The sequence below is a fragment of the Orycteropus afer genome, unplaced genomic scaffold, assembly GCF_000298275.1.
Source record: "Orycteropus afer afer isolate SDZICR_OR568_19922 unplaced genomic scaffold, OryAfe1.0 scaffold00714, whole genome shotgun sequence".
In the NCBI taxonomy this organism is placed as follows: Eukaryota; Metazoa; Chordata; class Mammalia; order Tubulidentata; family Orycteropodidae; genus Orycteropus; species Orycteropus afer.
The window spans coordinates 839135-856489 of NW_006922301.1; positions in this window are offsets into that span (position 1 = coordinate 839135).

Sequence of the window (17355 nt, forward strand, 5' to 3'; positions counted from 1 at the left end):
GTGGCCCAAGATTATCTTCTGTATCTGTGTTAATTGGTTTCCCTTTTCTTTGTTGAAGAGGGTCTGTGCAATCCTTCTGCCTAGTCCGCCATCTTGCCCCTCAATTGTTCTTCCTGTCCAAGCTCCGACAGCCTCTGACAGCTAAGCCACCTAATTGGGGGCAAAGAAAATATTCACAACTTCCCACTTGCTCAAGGCATCTGAAATCCTGTGAAGTTCACATAATTACCATTATGTTACAAATGAGCGGAAGAGCTGATTAAAATAATGCTTCCCAAATTAATCCCCATTGTTGTAAATAATGTATTTGTTTCTAAAATGAAAGAAGATATGTTTAAACAGATTTCTTAACTCTGTTACAAGAGAAACAAATTCATTTGGTGCCAGAAAATGCTGAAAGAAAACATTCAGGAAACACTTAAACTAAGTGTTCTCCATAATCCTGGAATCTAAAGTAATCAAAATAACTTTTTTATAAAAGTCAATATTTTTATGACTTTGCTGAAACCAAATGAAGAGTGAAATTCTCTAAAATCCATTAGTGTTATAGTCTTTCTGTTGACTGTATATTATGACTTCATAAAGTTTGGGGGCAGTAGAAATGTGTTACTCTATTTTATCAAGTAAACACACTAAAATTAAATACTGCTGTGAATCTTTGGAGGGGTCCAGATTTGTTACAGAATAATCTGTGAAAGCTGGAACCATGTAAGATGGAAACCTGTCAGAGAAGGAAAACTCAAATATTTTCCACTAAAACATATGACAGAAGAGTGGTAACACTGCATCTTGTTGGAAGCAGAAAACTCGTGAGACCCAGAAAAACAAGGTAGTCCAGAGGAGTTCTAGCTCTGACAGGTTTCACTGTATTCAGTAGCCAGTCATAATATGCACACTCATTTATTTTCAATAGCATTCATGACTTCCTTCTTTGCCCAAACATATAGATTAGCCCTGCTGTATAGTAAACAACACCGCACAGAACCATGTATGCTCTACCTGCTGCTGCTGTCAGGTGGACTCTGGCTCCTTGTGCCCCACATGTGTGTGTCCGAGGAAAACCGCACTGCAGGGGGTTTTCAATAGCTGGTTTTCCAAGTAGAGCTCCAGGCTTTTTGTCCAAGGCACCTCTGGGTAAATTTGAACCTCCAACCGTTGGGTTAACACTTGCACAACCAGGGCCTGCAGATGCACTGTAGGTGTTTAATAAACAAATACTCAGTCCATGAGTGAGTATTTACTTCAATTTCTTTGAACATAAAGAACCAAAGAATGGGCTCTGCCCAAAGCCAGCCTCTTCTTATCAGTAGCCCATCAAGGTCAGCAATCCCAGTACAGAAGGTTGAAACATCTGACGGTGCACCAGACAGATGGGACACTGCTCTTGACTCCCAGAGACACCACCTGAATTCTTTTAGTGCCCAGAATAGTGACAGAGGGTGTATCCTTAACTCCGAGATGTTTCATAGAATGCAAAGCCAAATCTATTCTCCAGCTCTTGCTGGTGAGAGGCAGATGTGAGTGCAATCAGTGGGAGCTGGGAGTTGGAGAGAAAGACAAAAAGCCCAGCGTCCCCAGACCATAACATACAGCCAGAAGGCCTGGGTGATCCCATTTATCTGCTGAGGACTTTATGGCCCATGAGTTGAGGTTTGTGCCTGACTTGACACTTTCTGTTCTCACTGATCAAACTTCAGGGAGTTGACACATGGGACTCACTCAGGCCAGCACACTTGGAAAGTACAACTTTTGCAGCGCCCCTGCAAAAAACAGGACTTGAAGACACATCTCATCTTCACCCTCCGTTCCATCCCAGTGATTCACGAACCATTTCAAATAACTCCCTGGTATTTGAACATGGGAGAGAACAGATCTCCCATGACGTTTGCTCTCCTTCCCTGCTTTAGTTTTAGACAAGGCCTTATCATCCTCTTCCCTTCTAACATTGGGAGCCAGATTTTTGTCTTTCTTCAGAGCAGGCCCTCCTGTGCTTGGAGGCAGACTTTCATATGTGTGAGGTGGTGGTTCAGTGGTGGAATTCTCACCCTGCATGCGGAAGACCTGGGCCTGATTGATGGTCAATGAGCCACATGTACAGCCACCACCCACCTGTCAGTGGAGGCTTGTATGTTGCTGTGATGCTGAAGAGTTTCCAGGGGAGCTTCCCAACTAAGAAAAACTAGCAAGAAAGGCCTGGAGATCTACATCTGAAAAGCCAGTCAGTGAAAACCCTAGGGATTAAAATGACCCTGTGGACAATGGACCATGACAATGATGCAGGACCAGGTGGCATTTTCTTCTGTTGGGCCTGGGGTCTCCGTGAGGTGGGGGGGTGGGGGAGGGCGGCCTGACAGCAGCTAAAACTCAGTGAATGAAGCCAGAAACAACGTCCCAATCGACCTCAGTCCTCAGCACATGAACAAGTGTCACAATTTACAACTTCTCACAGAGAAAGAGATCACCTTCATTTACACCCGCCCAAAACGGCACTCTCAGCTCCTTGTTGAGACACACCTTCTAGGGTTGCTGAACCCTGGCTATGTGAGGGGAAAAAAAGTGTGTTTTTCCTCAAAGGTTGAAGCTTCAAGCCTCCTCACCTGTCTGAGCCCCTCCAAGGCTCTGGTTGAGATGCTTGAAATTTATTTACTTAAAAGGATTGCAAAAATATGATAGTCTTATTTACTTCTCTAAAGTACTGCTCAACAATCTCTATAAGCATCCCTTGCACACACCTGAATCTCACACTGCTTACAGGCACCCCATTTGAAGACTTAGCCAGTGCATGTTGGATCTTCTGCCATAACACCTAGATGCACAGCCTGCCACTGCTCTGCAGGAAACACAATTCCCTTCCAAAGACTTTTCTGGAGCCTCTGAGGCACCAAGGTTTCTTCTGAGAGTTTCCTAAGCAGGTGAGAACACCAAGCTTTCCTGTGCTTTGCTTCAAACTGTGAAGTCTGTCAACCAGTGCACTTTCCACTTGCCCTCTGTGAGATTCCCCCATAGGCTTTCAACTGATCACAAAGACCCAAGTGAGGAATCAGCTGCCACAGAGCTGACACCAACTCATGGCGACCAATGTGTGTCAGAGCAGAACTGTGATCTGCTGGGTTTCCCATGAATGACATTTTGGCAGTAGATTGTCAGGCCTTTCTTCCAAGGCACCTGTTAGTAGACTCAAGCCTCAAACCTTTTGGTTAGCAGTCAAGGGTGTTAACGTTAAGTGAGGGGTCAAATCACATTGTGTTTGTAAAGGAGAACACCCCTGTCAGGAAATAGAACTAGAAGATATGTTGAATAGAACAACCATAGAAATTACAAGATGAGAGCAGAACAAGACACAGTATGCTACTGGGAGATAGCATCTGAAAATGACATACTTTCTGATGACTACAAACATCATCCGCAAGATGCCATCTTTTTAACAATGCAGCCAAATCAAAGTAGGAGAGATGTAGACGGGAAAAATCCAGTTTGTAGGCACAGAGGGAGTACTGGGTGAAAAAGTATTTGAAAAGAGTCAGGGTTCAACAAAACCAGTTTATCAATGAAAGACATACACAGCATTACAGAGAAAAATTATTAATGCCCATTACTAATTAATCATTGCACGGATTGTCATGCAAATGGTTTTGGGTGACTTTGATCTGCACTGACACCTGAAAGAAAGCTCACAGTGTCCCAGGACTGGAAAGCAGTGGCATGTGGGAGCTCACAGACTCCCCACATGCTTGCTTGCACCCTGGGAACTCCAGAGGACAGGTGCCAAGGGATGGCTGGGCAGCAGATACCAGGCTACCGCCCCTCTGTTAGCATGCAGGGATGGCCATTCACCCCCACACCACAAAGTATACCTAATGCTAAGCGATGTGGTCTTGCACCTCCTTCCTTCAAAACAATGCAAAATAGCCTCCTGTTGTGGTTCTTGGTTGCAGTCAAGCTGACTGACTCCTGGGGCCCCCTGCATGTCAATGCAACTGAGCTCCACAGGGTTTTCAGTGTCTGAGTTTTCAGAACTAGATCACCAGGCCTTTCTCCCAAGGCACCTGTGGGTGGACTCGAACCTCCAACCTATAAGTAAACAGCCGAGACCATTAAAAATTTCCATCACTCAGGGACTCCGATTGAGACTATTTGGCCTACAAAAACCAAGGCTCTTTAGAGAAACATTCCATCAGTCCCTGGTCTAATTTATCTTCTGCTCCCAAAACTCCTCGGGTACCAGGAGCATGGCACTGCTGCTCAAATGTTTGTTGAAGGGAACTGAAACTAGCACAGAAAGTCTACCCTAGGAGGCTTTCAGCGATCTCCAATATTTTGATTGCAGAAGGCTCTTTCAACCCTCTCAGCAAAATGGGGATCTGGCAAGTTCATCTCTCCTGGGAATTCCCTGGCTCAGACAGAGTGGAGAAGGGGATTCACCTGAGGGGACATCCATCGGCCCAGTACACAGACATCATCAGCACAGGAGGTGGACCTGGGCCATACGCTCTTGGAGCTGAATACCCAACCTGCCCTGGAAGACACTGGCAGTGGGGCTTGCCAAGAGTACGCCCCCTAAAAACACCAAACCCACTGCCGTAGAGTCGAATCCCACTCACAGCACCTGTAGAGAACAGAGTGGAACTGCGTCACAGGATGTCCAAGGCTGTAATCTTTCTGGAAGCAGACTGCCTCGTCTTTCTCCTGCAGAGCAAGCTGCTGGTGGTTTTGAACCACCAACCATTTGGTTAGCAGCCAAATGTCATATGGGTTGGTGTTGAAGAGAACAGAACTGAAGAACCAGGCAACTGGAAGGGGCCTCCCAATTTTGAAGCTAATGTGTCAGCTCCAGCCCTCACTGAAATGTTTGCATTAGCCTCAGGTGGCAACTTGGTGCCTTCCCCGAGTACCTCAGGTTGGGAGCAGCCCCTTCCTTGTATTCCAGCAAGGCTGTTCCTGCCACATCTCTTTGGCTCTAAGAGTGCTGAGCTGATGCAGCACAGTCAGCTCAGAGCTACACTGTCATGTGGGCGTGGCATGCTGGGTGGCCATTTTCTTCCTCCAGTTCCTCATCCATAAAATGGGGACAAAATTGACCTCCTCGTGCTGCTCAGTGTGATCCGTCCATTTCTTGGTGGTGTTAGTTTCCATCGCGTTGGCTCAAACTCAGGGAAGCCCCATGCACCACAGAACAAAGCACTGCCCAGTCCCACTCCATTTGCACAATCCTTGGTGACTCCAATCCATTGTGCAGCCACTGTGTGTCTGGAGTGCCTTCTGACACTGGGGTCTTGCCCTCCATCACTGTATCAAGCAAGGTCCTATTGTGACCCACATGGTTTTCAGGGGCTGATTTCAGAAGTAGATTGCCAGGTTTTTCTTCCTCATTTGAAATATCAGTGGCATAGTTTCCAGGATCTCGGTACCATGCAAGGTACCATACTATAGCAAGCTGACAGATAGCTGGTCTTATAATCAGGAGATAAGGACCTATTTTATCTATTATGGTATCCTCTTGCTGAACGTTTAAATGTGTGCTGCATGCTTCATACACATACATGCCTCACAAGAGGTGGAGGCTCTTACATCAATTCTACTCCTTTAGGGGCTTTGTTCTTTTAATTTATTTGTTTATGTGGAAGGTGTCTCTCTTGAATATGTCTGCAAGACATCTTTATTCTTGGCATCTGTTCCATCTTGATCTTGGGGGAAGACAATGATGACCAAGTGACTGTGAGAAGGCACCTCGGAGGTGAGCTAAGGAGATCTGATTTAATGCCCACTGGCAAGGTGTCATGATCCTGAGACAGGTAGGGGAGGCTGGCTGAACTTCATCCTTTAAAATGCAGCACTCTTAAAAGGAGTTCTGTTTGCATTACGGATAAGATATTTGGCTGCTAACCCAGAAGGTCAGCAGTTCATACCCACCATTCGCTCTGTGGAAGGAAGATGAGGCAATCTACTTCCATAAAGGTTTACAGCCTGATTCCATGGCAGTGGATTTGGCTTGTTTTGAGATATATTTTAAGGATATAATTCAAAAGAGATTTAATGGTTAATCAGTTCACATCTAAAGACATAGGTGGCCAATTCTATAAAATGGGAAGTTTGAAGGAATTTTTTTACCTCAACTTTTAAACTAAGCTGATAGTTAATTCCTGTGTTTGTATAAACACACACACACACACACACACACACACACAAAAGAAAAAGAAAAAAGAAAAAAATTACTGTTTTCTTAATGATTATTATTTCCATGGTTTCATTTACTTAGTAAATGTTTCCTGGGCATCTTTTATATTCCTGGAAGTGGGCCAATTTCTGCGTATGAAACTATGAACATAAAACTATAAAAATTTCTTTACTCAACATGTTATGGAGATCCCTGGATGGAGCAAACAGTTTACACTCAATGACTACATTAAAGTTGGAAGTGTGAAACCACCCAGGAGCTCTGAAAAAGGAAATCCTACCAATCTGTTTCTGTACAAATTACAGTATAAGAAACCCTATGGGGTAGTCATAATTTGCAACCCAAGGGATTCCCATGAGTCTGAACCAACTTGATGGCAAAAGGTTTGAGTGTTGGGTTCTAAGGGTAACAGTTCAGTAAATAACACCTATAATATGTGGTTTGTGAGGCATGGGACCACAACAGAGAGTGTACAAGCATGACTCACTGACAGCCAGCAAGCAATGAATCTCAGAAAAGGGGAGACATAATGTGATCTCTGACCCAACCATAAAATAATAAGTAAGCCTTTACTGGGCTCGGAGGAATGAGAAGAGCGGTGTAGACAGAGACCAGTGTGGTTAAGATTACTGAGGAGAAAACACTCTCCATTCTTACCACTTACTAGCCCACTCCTGAGGACTCCTCCAGTGGCACAAACAGTGTAAGTGCTCAGCTGCAAACTGAAAGGTTGGTGGCTCAAATTCATCCAAAGGCACCTCAGAAGAAAGCCTGGAGAATTAATCCCAAAAGATCCCAATCACTGGAAACCCAGTGGAGTGCAGTTCCCCTCCGACACACAGGGGGCTGCCATGAGTCAGAGTTGGTTTGATAGCAACTGTTTTGGATTTTAGCTCATTCCTGGGGGAGAATATTGAGCTCTCCCTCCCTCAGATAATGATAAGGAACAATGTGCTGGCTTTACAAAGAACCACGTGAGAAGATTATAGAGTTAAAGCATTTAGCCCGTGGCCAATAAATGCCGATCTTATTGAGCACACCAATTACTTTGGTCACGTACCTGGATCTTCCTGGGTGGAGGGTGGTTGTTCTTCCCCAGAAGAGTGCAAAGAACTTCTTAAGCAACACAGAGCAGAGAATGAACATCCTCTTCTTGTTCACATTAAGCAATCCAAAGCTCTGCACAATCGTTCCCTAAATTACACATGTATCTCAGATCTCCAATCTTTCTTTTCTAGAATTTCTTATTACCCAAGTTTCATTGTTCATACTTTTGGCTGATAAAGGGTTTAGCATGAGGCTGACCTCTTGATCAAATCCCACCTTTAAATCTGATTTCTGCTCTAATTTATTTTTGAAATTATTTAAAAATTCCCACAGATTATATTTTATGATATTTCAATTGTTGATTTATACTTTGATGTGATTGTCACTAATAAATAATTAAAATTAATTAAAATATTTACATTTTTGCAAGTTCTACTCCTGACTTCCACCAATGTCTTCACCATCAAGCTCAAATGAAGAAGCTGGACCCCTGAGGTGCAGCAAACACGAAAGCAGTGGGAAGGCCCTGATCATCGGCTTTGTGGAATCCAGATGCACTCACTGATAATATGGTGGCCTCCTTGGGCACTCCAGCAGGTGCTTTCATGATGAAGTGGAAGCCTCTTCTCTAAGTTCCAAAAGGATTCCCAGGATCTGACAGGTGGTAGTAATATTCCTTAGGTAAATGAATAAACATTTACACTTACTTCAGTAGTGGTTCAGTGGTAGAATTTTCACCTTCCATACAGAGAGCTGGCTTGGATTCCTGGCCCATGCACATTATGTGCGGCTACTACCTGTCCATCTGTGGAATCTTGTGTGTGGCTGTGATGCTCCACAGGTTTCAGTGGAGCTTCCAGACTGAGATGAACTAGGAAGAAAATCCTGGAGATCTACTGCTGAAAATCAGCCAATGAAAACTCTAGGTATCACAATGGCCCAATCACAATGAATCATGTAGATGATGCAGCAATGAGCAGAGTGTCCTTTCCTTGTCTGTGGGGTCACCCAGAGTCAGGGCTCACTGGAGGGCAGCTACCCATAACTACAACCACAAATTTTGTACTAGGTTAATAAAAATAGAAGACAAAAATAAGAGTCTACTTTTAAATGGTCATTATTCTTGGACATTTAATTCTTCCAACTAGTAGCCTATTTACAATTTAAGTTATTCTTAAATCTGTTATTAGTGAAGGAGTTTGTTGCAAGTTTATCAAACAACACTGCATGAGAATGAAATGTAACAGGCATGAATTATAAATAAAGACAAAAAAAGGAACAGAAACCAGAACATTGAAAAATATGAAAATATAATCCAATCTTTTCAAGTAACATAAAATATTGAGAACCTGGCCTCACAGTCTAACAACATGATCAGACTTAAGATCAATGCAGTGACTGGAAATTCAGTTTTGGCTGGGCATGATTTAAAGCAATGCCTCTTTGACCGATGCTTTCAGCCCCGTCAAAAGTTAATAAAACTAACAAGAGTGGGTAATGTAAGAGCATTCTCATTGAGTTTAAGGAAAAGAGAAAGGAATGCCTTTTAGGTGCACATGATCATGCAAAGCTTTTAGTTTCATCAGGATGGGAGGAACTGAGAGCTTCCAAATGCCCTAAGTGTATCTTTGCCTCACATTGTGTATGCATTTGTGAAAAAGTCATCAATATTTCAAAACTTCGTCAGCAGCTCACTCAGCTTAACAGAAAGAAAACTATGTACTTTATCAAGCACACTAACTGCATGCTATCATACACTGTTAGCTGTGACTGTGGATTTACATGACTGAAACGCTAATTGCTGTATCAAACAAACCTTCAAACACTCATGTCACTGTTGAATGGGGCTGGCACTGATACCCATAGCTGATTTATCTTTAAGTTTTTATTAAATCCTCTGTTGTGAAATTACGTTAAGTGTTTCATAGAGAAACTGAAAATATTTTTTCTTTACCCTCAAACTGAAATGCTATCATTCAAAATTCTGGACTTTTTTATTTTTAGTTAAGATGAATGTGTAAGGAAACTTCTAGTAGAGGACACTTCACATGTGTTGTCACAACTTGTCGAAGGAATTAAGTGTGTCCCGTATGAGTCCAAAGGGAGAGGACTCTTGTAAGCTCAGGCCTGGTTTCCCCAGACATCACTGCAAGTGCCTGGTCCTTTGCCAATTTTGCTTTGCTATAGTAAACAACAGTCATGAGCACAACTGTATGCTGAGTCCTGGGCATCCCAGAAACTTAAAATGCAGCTTAAATTCATGTGGAGAGGGGAGCACACAGGGAATCTAGTCATTCAGATGACAAAACAAGAGTTGTTTTGAAGTACAGTTCAAGCATACCATCTTTTACTGTGCTTCATTTTATTGCACTTAACAGATACTACATTGTTTAGAAATTGAAGGTTTTCAGCCACCTTGTATTGGGCAAGGTGATTGGTACAACTTTTCCAACAGCATGTGCTCACTTTGTGTCTCTGTGTCATACTTTGGAAATTCTCACAATATTTCAAACTTTTTCATAAAGTTATTGCATGCTTTAAAAAACTACCAAAAAACCCACTGCCATCAAGTTGATTCCAACTCATGATAACCTCCCTTTGGTTCCAAGTCAGTAAATCTTTACAGAAATAGATTGCTTCATCTTCCTTCCATGCAGAAGCTGGTGGATTTGAACCACCAGCCTTCTGTTTAGCAGTCAAATGCCTTAGGCACTACACCACCAGAGCTCCTTTAACAGACTACAGTATAGTGTAAATGTGAATTTTATATGCAGTGGGAAACCAAGAAATCTGTGTGACTGACTTTATTGAGATATTTGTTTTATTGTGGTGGTCTGGATATGAAACTGCAGTGTCTCCAAGGTATGTCTGTTTAGTCCAAAGTCAGTAATTTGAACTCACTCAGCCCCTCCATGGGAGAAAAGATCTGCTTCCATACACATGATAGCCAAGAGAAGCCTCTGGGGCAATACCACTCTGTCACATTGGGTGAATATGAGTTAGAACCAATTTGATGACTCTCAGCAACAAAAGTGACATATATGTCATATCCCCAACAACAATATGATCCAAAACTACTGAACAAGCAAATGCTCATTACATGCATCATGGGGTATTTTGTTTTCTTTCTTTTTTTTTTTTATCTGAATCTTACCTAAAGTATGAAGTAAAAATAATGCATAACAAGCATTTCTGAAGACACCGTAATAAAGAAAGCCTCACTTTCAGCATTCAACATGTTAAAATTAAAAATTGTTTCTAACCCAGTCATATTGTCTTCACCCTATTGCTTGCCTGGATGCTAGCAAACTAAGACTGAGTGTGTCAGGAGAATGATGTCTTGGTGTGGGGGGAAAAAAAACCCACAACCCTATTATTTCACTGACATTGAGAAAATATGTATGCTGGGTCCTGGGCATCCCAGAAACTTAAAATGCTCTCTTGTTTACTTTAAACACCTTCCAAACTGGGTAATAATTTTTAGGCAAGAGTAAACTGTTGTGAATCACTTGTTCCTTTAGAGTTGATTCAATTGAATAGGGAAACTGATGGTGTGCCCTCTTCCAGCCTGTGGGAAAAGATGACCTTCTATGAATTGGTAAATGTCAACTTCTACAGGGTGCAAAGATGTCCCCAATGCATCTGAATCAGTCCTGCATTAGCCTGCATACCAGCAGCGACAACCTCTCTCATGTTAGTGGAATCAAAATTACTCCAAACACAAACCTACTCTCTCCTTCCATCCTCCCACATCACTATCAAATTTTCATTTCTTTTTCAAACTTGCTTTTATAAACATTCCCATTTCTTTAAACAAGTTTAGCACCATAGATACTTTCAAACTGAGAGAAGTTATACTTTTAAAAGTTATGCTTTTTAAGTTATATTTTTTAAAATATGCATCAGATAATAGCCAGTTGGTTTCTTCTTTAAAACACTTGAAGACCCATGTCATGAGACTACATGGTTCTTGATAGAAAATGAAAATCCAGAGCATTCAAACTGTACTTGTGCACTACACCCTTCAGAAGACATTTGCCTACTCAGATAATAAAAACTTAGGAGAAAATGTTAGAATCTACAAGATCCACTTTGGTCTAATATATGAAACCGGATGTAGAGGGAAAACCCCACATGCAGATGAAGCCTGGGTGGCCTCTTTTGATGCCCAAAAAAGATCATCACAGAAGTGAGAAGTCTAGTACATTCACAAGATGGCTGTGATAGTTGTCAATTTGCCACCACTGAGCAAAACGTTTTAAGTGACACCCATAGGGATGTTGATACTCCTGGCTGAGGGAAAGAAATACAGGTCATTGAAAACTCCAAACTAAATCCTACTGATTAATTTCAAATGCTCCAGAGAGGTCAAGAAGGAAAAGGTCCATTGGATGGTAAGTACACTGCTTTTGAGATGTGAGTCAAGTCCCTGGTGGTACAATCCAATGAAAGTTTGGAGATTCAGTCCACTCCAAGCCATCTCAGAAGAAAGGACTGGTGATCTACTTCCAAATAACCTGCCACTGAAAACATTATGAAGCACAGTTCTACACATGGGGTCACAATAGCTAGAGTCAACTAAAAGACAACTAGTTAACTAGTCAAGTTCTGAGAGAGACCTTTTTGAAAGGGGAGATGAAGGTATAAAGACTTGATTGGATCAAGTTGAGAAGAACATGCAATAGACTACAGACTCTAAGTATTCATAATGTATGCAATAACTGTGGTTATGGTTCTGATCAAAGATAGCAGAGTAGGCAGCTGTACCATTCAGACCCTCTACAAATGAAACTCAAAAAATCTAGTGAAATGGATACAGATGACAATCCTGGAACTCAGAGCTTCAAAGGAAAGGCTAAAGAAGTAGATCAAGCAGATTAGAGGAAGACCCTGAATGAAAACAGTGAACGAGGAGGCATATGGAGCAGTGAACTGTCAGCTGGCACAGCACAACCACATTGAATCATTGCAAGCTGTGTTCTGCTCAGGGCAAAACTCAAATAATCGGCTGTGTTCACCCAGGACTGCACAGGCAGCCACATTGGTGACTGGTGACCAGATGAGTGTGATCTCCCCAAGTATGCTGCACAACTTCCTGGTAACCAGAGGCATGGTGGAAGCCACCACCACCCTGGGTGGTCAGCTTCCTTCACCACTGTCAATGCTCTGCCATTGTCTTTTGTTTGTTTCTTTTCTTTTTTCTTTATGTTTCATCTTAGCATTTCTCTCTCTCCACCTTTTATTCTTTCCACTTTTTAACTTTCCTTTTCTTGTCTTCTTCTTCCTCTCCATTTGTTTTTCTTTTATTTTCTTTTTAACCCCATGAAGAAGACCCTTTGTAATCACATCACCCACACCTGCCCCTCCATGGTGGTGCACAGTCCCACAGACCACATTCCACTGCAGCTATTTTGAGTGGCTAGTGCTTAAGCCAGTACTTTTCTGGCTTAATCGCCACTTTTCTTTTTCTTTTTTCTCTCTTCTTAGTTCATCCCTCCAGCCCTTCTCCTTATTTCTTTTCTTTTCTTTTCTTTCTTGGCTTTCTTTCTTTCTTCTTCCCTCACATAAAAAAGGGGGGAGGGGGGCACCAAGAAAATTGTCAAAGATCTATTGGAAGAAAACTTTCCTAATATCATGAAAGATGAGAAGATAAGAATTCAAGAAGCTTTATGAACCCCAAATAGCATAGACTCAAGAGAAAAGCACCAACCCATATCATAATCAAACTTTTCAAAAACAAAGACAAAGAAGGAATCCTGAAAGGAGAAATGAAAAGCTCCCTACAAAGAAGAACCAACAAGGCTATGCTCTGATTTCTTGGCAGAAGAAGAGAAGGCAATGGGATGACATACACAAAACCCTGAAAGAAAAAAAAAAAAAAATCCAGCTAAGGGTTGTATACCCACGAAAATTGTCCTTCGAATATTATGGTAAAATTAGGACATTTCCAAATAAACAGAAATTAAGTGTATTTGTGAAAACCAGACCAATCTTACAATAATTGCCAAAGGGAGTCTTTTAACACAGAGAACCAGTAGTAGCAAACAATCTGAGATTAAGACACACAATACTATCACCCAGAAACCAACCCAGATAGAAGTGAAAAAATAAAACCTACAAGACTGAAAACAGGGAATCAGGGTCATTAATTTGTGAATGATGACAACTACAAACACACAAAAAAGAAAAAATGGGGGGGGGGCGGGGAGACAGGAGGACTGAACGATTTAGTTCCAGAACTTCCAGAACAACAGGAAGTCAAGGAAATAGCAAGACAGAACAGATTGTTTAAACTTGGGAAAATAATAATAAGTTACAAGTTTACTTCAAAGAAAATTAATAAACGTTTTCATCCAAATAAAAAAAAAATAGAAGAAGAAAGTCATAAAGACACAGAAGACACTGAAACAACAGCAACAAAAGAAATGGCGAGAATTATTAAGACTTTTGGGACAATGTAGTTGTCTGAATATGTTTTGCATGTGAGAGTGATGTGACTGTTATGGATTGAATTAATCCTCAAAAAATACATGTTATAAATCCTAATCTGTATTTCTGTGGTTATACTCCCATTTGAGAATAAAGTGCTCTTGTTATGTTGATCAGTCAAGATTAGTATAGTTTGTCTTGAGTCAATATCTTTTGAGATATAAACAAAATTAAACAAGCAAGCAAAAGAAGGAGAGATGTGGGAAGAGATATGGCCAGCCTCATGAAGATCACCCAGGAGCAGAAGTTCAAAGAGAAAATGACCCTAATCTGGAACAAAGAGAGAGAAATTCTTCCTGTAGTGGTGGTACCCTGATTTTGGATTATGGCCTTCTCAACTGTGAGAAAATAAATTTCTGTTTATTAAAGACATCTACTTGTATTTCTGTTATAGAAGTACTAACTGAAAACTAAACTCACTGACACAGAGTTGGTCCTGACTCATAGAGACCCTTCCTTGGGTTTCTGAGGTGGTATCTCTACAGAAGTAGATTGCCCAATCCTCCTTCCAAGGAGTGGCTTGTGGGTTCGAACTGCCAGCCTTCTGGTTAGCAGTCAAATGTTTTAGGCACTATGCCACCAGAGTTCCCATAGCAGTAATATATAACTAAAATATTAAGTTAACATGTGGTCATACTTAGGTATGAACGTCATACTGAAGTAAGATGAGCTCTAGCAAATCTCTGTGCTGCCCTTACAAAAAGTGAAGACTATAGAAGAATTCTGATCAAAAGTGGTATGCCTGTGGAACAGAATTTCAAATTTTCAATTTTCTAAAGCCACTGAGGCTGGATGAACCCAAAAAACTGTTGTCTGAGGTTATCTTTTATTATTATTATTTGTTTAATTAGTCCTTTCTGTGTAGGGGGCCTGGAAAGACCTCTCTGAGTGACATTTGAGTGACTTTTTTTTCCCCCTTCAGCCAACCTAATATGCATCTATCCTCTAGTTACTGGTTTACCCTCCATTTCCCTCTACCCCTGGTAATCACCAAAGAATATTTATTTTTCTGTGAAAATTCCTTGACGTTTACAATAACAGTCTCATACAATTTTTGTCCTTTTATGATCAACTAAATTCATTCAGCATAACAACTTCTAACGTTATCCAAGCAAGGAGAATATTCACAGATTCATCATTGTTCCTCAATATTGCTTGGTATTTCATTGTGTGTATGTACCATAGATTTTTCTTTCTTTCTTTCTTTCTTTTTTTTTTTTTTGTACCATAGATTTATTCCTCTGTTGAGCATTTAGGCTGTTTCCATCTTTTTCCTATTATGAATAGGCCTGCATAGAACATGAGTGTATATGTATCTGTCATGTCACAGCTCTTATTTCTCCAAGGTATATACCTGGTAGTGGGATTGCGAGTTCATATGGTTTTTCTATTTCCTGCTTTTCAAGGAAGTGTTATACCATTTCCCACAGTGGTTGCACCATTTTACAGTCCAGTCAGCACTGTATGAGGTCCCAGTGCCTCCACACATTCAATGATATTTTATTTTCTTTTTCCCTTAAATTTACTATTAGTGCTGTGGTGAGATGGTATCTCACTATTGGTTTGATTTCCATTTCTCTAATGATTAATGATTGTGAGCATTTCTTCATGTGTTTGTTAGCTGCCTGAATATCCTCTTTGGTAAAATGTCTGTTCAGGTACCATGCCCATTTTATTTTCAATTTTTATTGTGACTTGGGTGAAAGTTTACAGAGCAATTCATTTTCCACATAGCAGTTCATAGACTTTTATTTCATGACATTGACTGCAATTTCCCACTATGTGACAGCTCTCCCTGCACTTCCTCCTTGTAGTGAACTCTTCCCTGTGTCCTTCCCTTCTCTGGGCTCCCACACCCCAATACTCTCCCTGTGCATATACTGTCTTTCTGTTCTTCCATGATTGATTGCTCCAAGTAGTCTATCTCCCTGATCTAAATGTTCAGCCTACATACCTGTCTATTATTTGCCTGGAAGCTACAGGAGTGACTTCAATTCTAGACCAAAAGGGTACCTAGGGGCCATAGTCTCAGGGTTCTCACCAGGCACCAGCAAAACAGCAAACCTGTGGGTTTTTTTTTTTTTTTTTTTTATGACTTTGAGTTTTGTTCCACATTTTTCTACCACTCTATCCAGGACATCCTACACTGACCCTACTCTGAGTGGTTAACACTGGTAGTCATCTGCCCATTTTTTAATTGGGTTATTTGTCTTTTTGTTGTTAAGATGTTGAGATTTACTGTAAATTTTAGAGATTAGCCTCTTGTCCAATGTTATTGCCAAAAATAATTTCCCAGTCTGTGGGATCTCCTTTTTTAGTCTTTTAGTGAAATATTTTGATACATGTAAGTAGCCAATTTTTAGGAGGTCTTAGTCATCTAGTTTGTCTTCTGGTGACTGTGCATTTATAGTTATATTTGATAGTGTGTTTATATCCTGAATTAAGGCCCCTAAGTTTGACCTTTTTTTTTTTTTTAATGAATTTGGGTTTTACATTTTATGGATTTAGGTTTTACGTTCAGATGTTTGACCCAAATCGAATTTGTTTTTGTATACAGTGTGAGATATGGATCCTGTTTTATTTTTCCACAAAACGATATGCTATTTTACCAGCCCCATTTACTAAAGGGGTTTTCTCTTACCACTTTGACGAGTTTTGGCTCTCTGTCAAAAATCAACTGTCCATAGATGGATGGATTTACTTTTGGGTACTCAATTCTGTTCCATTGGTCTATATGTCTGTTGTACCAGTACCATCCAGTTTTAACTACCATGGTTGCATGGTAGGTTTTGAGATTGGGGAGTGTGAGTCCTACTTTGTTCTTTTCCATTTGTGGTTCTTTATTTTAGGGTCTCTTTCCTTTACATATGAAATTGGTAATTATTTATTTCATCTCTTTCAAGAAAGATGATGGAATCTGGATCTGTATTGCACTGTATCTGTAGATTGCTTTGGGTAGTATAGGCATTTTCATGACGTTAAGTCTCCCTATCCATGAGTGTAATATAATCTTCCTCTGACACGAGTCTCTTGGTTTCCTGTAATATTGTTTTATAGTTTTCCTTGTATAGGTCTTCTGTGTCTCTGGTTAGATTTACTCCTATGTACTTTATCTTTAGGGTAGTTATTGTAAATGCCATTGTTTTCCTGATTTCCTTTTCAGAGTTCATTAGTGTAAATGAGTTAGCTGATTTCTGTATGTTCATCTTGCACATTTTGCTACAATTTTCAATTAGTTCCAGTAATTTTCTTGGTAATTCTTTGGTATTATCTACGAATGAGATCATATCATCTGCAGACAGAGATAGTATTACTCCTTTGCCAATTTGTATGATTTTATTTCCTTTTCCTGCATTATTGTTCTGGCAGGGACTTCCAACGCGATGTTGAATGGAAGTGCTAATAGAGGGCATCCTTCTCTGGTACCCATTCATAAAAGGAATGTTTTCAGTCTTTCCCAATTGAGGATCATGTTGGCTGTCAGTCTTGTATTTATGCCCTTAATAGTTTCCTTCTGTTCCTATTTTGTTCAGTGTTTTTATTAGGCATGTTGTTGTTGTTGTTGTTGTTAAGTGCCGTCGAGTCGTTTCCGACTCATAGCGACCCCATGCACAGCAGAACGAAACACTGCCCGATCCCGCACC